The sequence below is a fragment of the Macrobrachium nipponense genome, chromosome 29 (genome assembly GCF_015104395.2).
Source record: "Macrobrachium nipponense isolate FS-2020 chromosome 29, ASM1510439v2, whole genome shotgun sequence".
Lineage (NCBI taxonomy): Eukaryota > Metazoa > Arthropoda > Malacostraca > Decapoda > Palaemonidae > Macrobrachium > Macrobrachium nipponense.
This window is the reverse complement of record NC_061092.1, coordinates 47779658-47786485: the sequence shown is the minus strand read 5'-3', so window position 1 is coordinate 47786485 and position 6828 is coordinate 47779658. Positions and strand designations below refer to the sequence as shown.

Here is a 6828-nt window from a genome sequence, read left to right as displayed (position 1 = left end):
CACCTGGACACGATTAAGAGAGTAACCCACCCCCTCGGAAAATCTAACCCTTTTGTATTTACTTTCCCAAACACCTTAGCCAAATCTCTGATTAACGTCCAACAAAAGACATCTCCCAAGGACTCTGGGGTATACAAAATCCCATGCCAGGACTGTGACCAATCTTACATCGGATTTACAGGTAAATCACTTCCCCAGAGATTAATACAACACAAACGGTCAGTTAGGTATGGACAACAGAACTCGGCTATTTTCAACCATATAAATGAACATAACCATAGACTAAACTGGAATTTGTCACATGTAATTTATAGCAGCAACTGCCGGTACAGAGTCAAATGATGGAATCTGCCTTAATAAAAGAGAGGCAGGTAATGAACATCTCAAAAGGAGCATGGATTTCAGATACAATCGACAAGGTTTTCATTCAACCAACACTTAAGAAGATTAAAGGAAGATTATCAGCGGGGTTGACCTAAATTGGCTTGCCTGTGGATGGACCTCTTGGTATAAATACCACCTTTTCTGTAAACTTTTCTCATTCATCTACCTGAAGAGGGAGACAGCAGTCTCTGAAATATAGTACTTTTTTCTCTATATTTTGGTGTTTTTATGGCTCCTTTTATTAAATATCTATATATATATATATATATATATATATATATACATATATTTATATATATATATATATATATATATATATACACATATATTTATATATATATATATAATATATATATATATATATAATACATATATACACACACACACACACACACACATATATATATATATATGATATATATATTATATATATATATATATATATATATATATATTCAGGCAGTCTCTGGTTATCAGTATTGGTTTTGTTCACCAATAACCAAAAATAAAGTCTACAAGCACTGAAACCCTTGTACGGTGCTGAAGGTTGGTTATCGGTGCTGAAATGTAACCCGTTTTGGTGACGTAATTCAAGCCATATTTTAAATATAGGATTTAGTTCAGTAGTACTTTAAGTACAATATACTGTACTATAAAATGATGAAAGCCTCACCTTTAATCCTCTGGGAGTCTTCTAACAATATGTACATATCATTCCATGTTGTTATTGTAATCCAAGTGTTCTGGTATGAACAGGATATTTACTGTTACTGATGAATTCTGTAGAAACATACTGTATTAGTCTCAAGTTAAAATATACAAAATTAAATCTGTGCAGTATACATTATTATACATACAGTTTTAATGAGATTAGAGTATACTACAGTTCATATTGTATAAATACATTCTGTTAAATATTCCATGTAGTACATGTACAGTATACAAAGTGGAAAAGTGAATATTTCCTTACTTGCTGTTTTGAAATTGTCATGCTCCATAACCCCTGGTAAAATGTTGGGGCCATTTTTCAAGGGATTCTGGAATGTAAAATTAATATGTATTAGTATAGTACACAGTACTCCTGTACAGTCCTCTATGAGTCTATGCAACTATAAATGAACGTATTTTATAAAACAATACAGGCAGTCCCCAGTTATCGGCGGGGGTTTCGTTCTCAACAGATGCTGATAATTAGCGAAAACTGCCATTAACCGAAACTCAGCAATTTATGGTGCCAAGTTTTAGTTAATGGTGCCTCTGTTAGGTATGTAATGGTGCCATAACTATTATCGGCACCATAACGGAAACTAGGCCCGTTATGGCTCTAGACAAGCCCCATAAAACTGGATCGCCATTAACCAGGGACTGCCGACATATGTAATAGAACGTATAAAAATTAAAAAAGCAAAAAATTTGTTGCCAAATTTCAGTGATTTTGAAAGATGTACTTTTGGATACATTGTGGGAGATGGATAGGTGCATTATGTGGTACAATCCGTAACACTTACACACAATGTATACTGAAGTTGATGACGAATTCTGTACAGTAGTTACATATTCTGTAATGAAAATATTAAAATTAGTGCTGTACAGTATAGTAACATACACAGTATACATCAGTAGTATAGTCACAAAGTACAATACATTTTGTTATATACCATGTACATGCACAGTAGTATATTAGTATACATATATACCAAATATAAAAAAGTTAATATTTCCTTATCTTTTCTTGTAAATTTTCATGCTACATATCCCTTGGAAACTGCTGGATAGGTTGTGAGAGGAGACGAACATTACGTGTACAGTACACTTGCTGTAGTTGGTGATGAATTCTGTACAAATATTAGTCTTTAATGAAAATAAGTACACAATATTAAGATTAGTACTACTGTACAGTACAATAATGTATAGTATTGTACTATTTTATAATATAACAATTCTAATTACGTGCTTGCTTACTGGGATGGGCATTAGTGAATATTACTGTGGATGGACAGGCTAAGAAGTGGAATCTGCCTGTGGTTGGGTCTGGAATGATATAATAAAAATGATACAATACTGTAAGCCCAATAGTATAGTAGTAGTACACAGATGCATACTGTACTGTACTACCTGTAAATGTACTGTAATCAATAGCATACACTTTTGTAACACAATTTAAAAAATTATACACTATTATTGTACACTTAAAAATAAAGTAAATCAAAATGAAGAATTCCTTACCTGATGGTCATTGAGAGGGTACAAAGTCTGGAGAGTTGGGGTTTGAGGATGGGATCACTGTATCTGATGCAGCTGGAGAGGGTGAGTTGGACTGGAGGAGGGGATCATTTCTGGATCAGGAATAATAATACAATCTGTACAGTGCTACTGTAGTGTATATACTTTTTTTCTAATTTATAACAAATTATAAAACCATTTAAACAAAACAGAGAAAAGTGAAAAATTCCACATAACTGTACTGTACCTGTTGAAGCTGGAGAGGGTTCAGTTGATTGATGTGGGAACCATCAAAGGATTCATCAAGGGAATCATCACGTGATTTGAAACATGCTGCTTAAATCTGGAATAACAATAAAAAAAACTATGTCACAAAACAGTACAGTATATACAGTGTAACTGTACTATAGGTACAGTACATAAAACATTTAAAAAAAAAAAAAAATATGGATATATGTTTCAGTAAAAAAAAAAAAAAAAAAAAAAAAAAAAAAAAAAAAAAAAAAAAAAAAATAAAAAAAAAAAAAAAAAAAAAAGGGGTTCCTTACCATATAAGAGCTGGAGAGGCTGGTGGGTCACTACCAATGGAAGGTCATTACTTAGAGGGTAATTAGTAATTTGAAGGTGTTGGCTCAATCCTGGAATAATGATGAAAAAAATTAGGTTATGCAACAGTACTGTACTGTACAGTACATAAATATATATTTGTATGTACTGTGAATTATATTGTAAAGTACTTTACAGTATAAAATAATTCACATATGTGCTAAAGTAAAACTAAAGAAAAAAAGAATTCCTTACCAGATAGAGCTGGAGAGGTTGGTGGGTCCACTATCAGTGGAGGGTCATCACTTAGAGGCTCACTATTAATTTTAACCACCTCTAAAACTATGTATTTGACACTAATATTTATAATATTCTGTAATTTTCACACACCCCTCCCTGCTTGGGCTGAATTTGGACTTTTCAGAAAAATGAAAAATGTTTACCAAAGTCCAAGTATAATGCTTTGATCTTTTCGTTTTGTTTGTTTGTATGGTGTTTTTACGTTGCATGGAACCAGTGGTTATTCAGCAACGGGACCAACGGCTTTACGTGACTTCAGAACCACGTCGAAAGTGAACTTCTATCACTAGAAATACACATCTCTCACTCCTCAATGGAATGGCCGGGAATCGAACCCGCGACCACCGAGGTAAGAAGCAAACACCAACCTGCAGTCACTTCCCTTAATCATTCATATATAAAGAAATGGCAGCACCACCCAAAAGAATGTCATATCTACTCAATTTCTATCCTTTTTCTTGGTGAATTTTAATAGGTTTAAGAATATCTGGCAGCAGTGCTAATCACCTTCAATCTCAATCCTTTATAGTTAGAGTATAGTGCTTCTTGAGTGGCTACAAGGATGGCTCCATATGTTTCAGCATTTTGATTTTTTTGGATTTCAGCTTGCTCCATAAATACCCAAGCACAGTTTATTTCTGAAGAAAACATTCTGTGAAACTCAAAAGTATACAGCATACAAAAGAACCATAATTTGTGTATCATGCATTTTGTCCAAAAACATGATTTCCTCATATATTTCGTGTATAGCGGGGTGTACTTTTAGTAGATCATCCTACGCTAGGCTTTCTATGCCTGTCTCGGTTTCGACAGATATCACAGATAGTGCGTATTACAGCCAAATTAGCTTCTAACTAATAAACAGGCCTAGATGCCAAAGTTAATTAGGTTAAATGCTTATTTTCATACATTAAATCAGGCTTCCTAACCTTCTGACTTACCTAAGAATTCATTATTTCTTATAATTAACAACCACTTGCTATTGTGTGCACGACACTGGCATAAAAACCAGCAAGTACTGACTTACAACAGTCAAATTGAGAAACAGCTGCTTATGTCAGTTACCATAACTAACACACGTATTAGAGGTTGCATTCAGTTGTCAACTTGTTAAAATTTTAGCTTATTTTCAACAGTGACTGCCATGAATATGAATAAAATCAATTTTTATTCATCCTTCACTCAATAGAGAGGAAAGTGTCAAAAAAGCTTGCTACTACATTAAATTTATGGTTGTGCCTGTGGCTGAAGACACACTGTGCAGCCATCAAGGTTTCGGAAGAGGCAAAAGCGACATCCAATACTGGAAAAATCATACCTGTATGTAATTTAACTTACTGCATTTATATATAATGTAAGCTGCACTTTTAAACCCAGCAGTAATAATTTATGTAAAACGAATCCCTGAAACATGTTTCATTTAGTAACTAATGGCTATGGAGATGTCAGTAAAATGCAATCAGCTGATGATTTTAAGAACGTAAACATTATCAGAAAGCAAATGGCACCTGAACACTATGTTCATAAATTATAATACAATAATGACAATAATGCATGAAATATAACTGCATACAGTATGTAAAAAAAAAGTTTTAAAATAATAGTTCTTTATACAAGTGTTTTTTGAATATTGCAAATGGATACCTTTTGGTGTAATGACCTTTGCGGGGTTAAGAGTTACTTCCTCTCTCTCTCTGTCACATGCAGGTTTAAAGAAACAAAAGCAGCAGATTTTCAGCTGAAAACGAAAGCCAAAAATGTTTGTTGTGCCAGAAAACATTGAAAGGGGCCAGGACATAAGAGATCAGCAGTGCATATTTAGTGGCTTAAGCCCCAAAGAACCAAAGGTATAAGCATTTAAAGGGAAATACGTATGCTGCAGTCCAGAATTTACATAAGGAACTAAACCTAACGAAATGACAGTGATTATGCATAAGCTCTGTTCTACTTTTGATAACAGTAATATATGTACATGTATGTACATATGTGGAATGAGCTGGCAAGACTGTTTACATTGGGAGTTTTTTAGGGGTAGTGACTTGTCATCTGGGATTATCTGTGGTCCGGCTATGGCCTCTCCCAGTGAAGCCAGTTTAAAGAAGTTGGACTGTAATAATATATTCAATGGTTTTATCAGTTTCTTAAAAGATCATATTATTAAATTTATCTTCTAAAGAAAAATGTGTTTCTTCCAATGTTTTACTTGTAACAGTGTGGGCCAGAACTACCTGACTGGATTTGTAGGTGAGTTATTGCAAGACATTGCTAGAATATGAATTGTCAAAAAACTAACCACGTCTGTTAACTGTAGAAATAGTCAAGATATCATCTGATGACACTACAAAAAAATAAATGATGGTTTCACCTTAAGGGTTTGTATTCAAACTATTTAATTAATCAAATGGATCAAGTGAAGATCAAGATTCTGAAAAAAAAGTGTCTGTTTTAATTTTGCTTTTCTTTTGGGAAATTCCTATTCTACCATGTAAGTTTGACATTGCACACTAAAAATAGTGATCTGTGCTTTCATTACACTGAATGATCACTAAATCCACAGGATGCACATTTGCTCACATTATTGTACAATAGTGCATATTTTTGTTCTATCCTTTTGTATAACAGACACTGATGAGGTTTTTTTAAAGTTTTATAACAAAAAGTGCATTTTATGATGAAATTGATAAAAAAAAAAAAAAAAAAAACAGGAATTTCTGGATATTTCTCAGAAAAATACTGCGAATGGGCGAATTTTCCACAAATAATGGGTAGATATGGTCCAGAGAGAAATATGCGAATCCGTGAGTCCGCGAATTGGAAGAACACGAACATGGAGAGCCCACTGTATGTATAGGGATTTGAATTGATTTGTGAGTTAGTTTGATGATCAGGCACTGACAGGGGACATATGGTTTTAGCTCTGTTTTGGTCTGGAATAATTATCACCAGATGAAGACTCCGTCCATTGAATTTTATCTTTACCACCTTTAGTGATAATTTTTTGTTTTTCTTCCATGAGATTTTGTAGATGTCTTCTAAATTATTATTTCATTTCTTAAGATAAGCTATGTTCTTTTATCTGTCAGCTGACCATCATTGCAGGGGAATGAAATACTACCCTGCACACTATTCATTGTGTCAGTTTAGTTACTCTGACTTTGGTATCAATGGATTTAATTGTCAGTTGGTTTTCAGATTTCTTTTTGGTGGTGGTTTTGCAAGCAAATTGTTTTCCAGAGTTTGCTTTAATGATTTTCTTTTGTTGGATATTTGGTTAATGAAAAGCTTCAAAGTTTCTATTATATAATCTAACCAGTTTTCATTCTCAAAAAGGGATTCAAAATAAACTGAGGCTGGGTGTTGTCTGAACTTGACTTC

At 33.5% G+C, this 6828-nt stretch overlaps 1 long non-coding RNA gene across 1 annotated transcript; it reads right to left on the bottom strand.

Annotated features, from left to right (window-relative positions):
• Window positions 1-943: 943 nt before the first annotated feature.
• Window positions 944-2216, bottom strand: LOC135205968 (uncharacterized). The gene is made up of 3 exons (XR_010312652.1): window positions 1893-2216; window positions 1355-1421; window positions 944-1164 (listed from the first exon to the last, which is right to left on the bottom strand). It is a non-coding gene; the product is annotated as an uncharacterized LOC135205968 (long non-coding RNA).
• Window positions 2217-6828: the final 4612 nt, after the last annotated feature.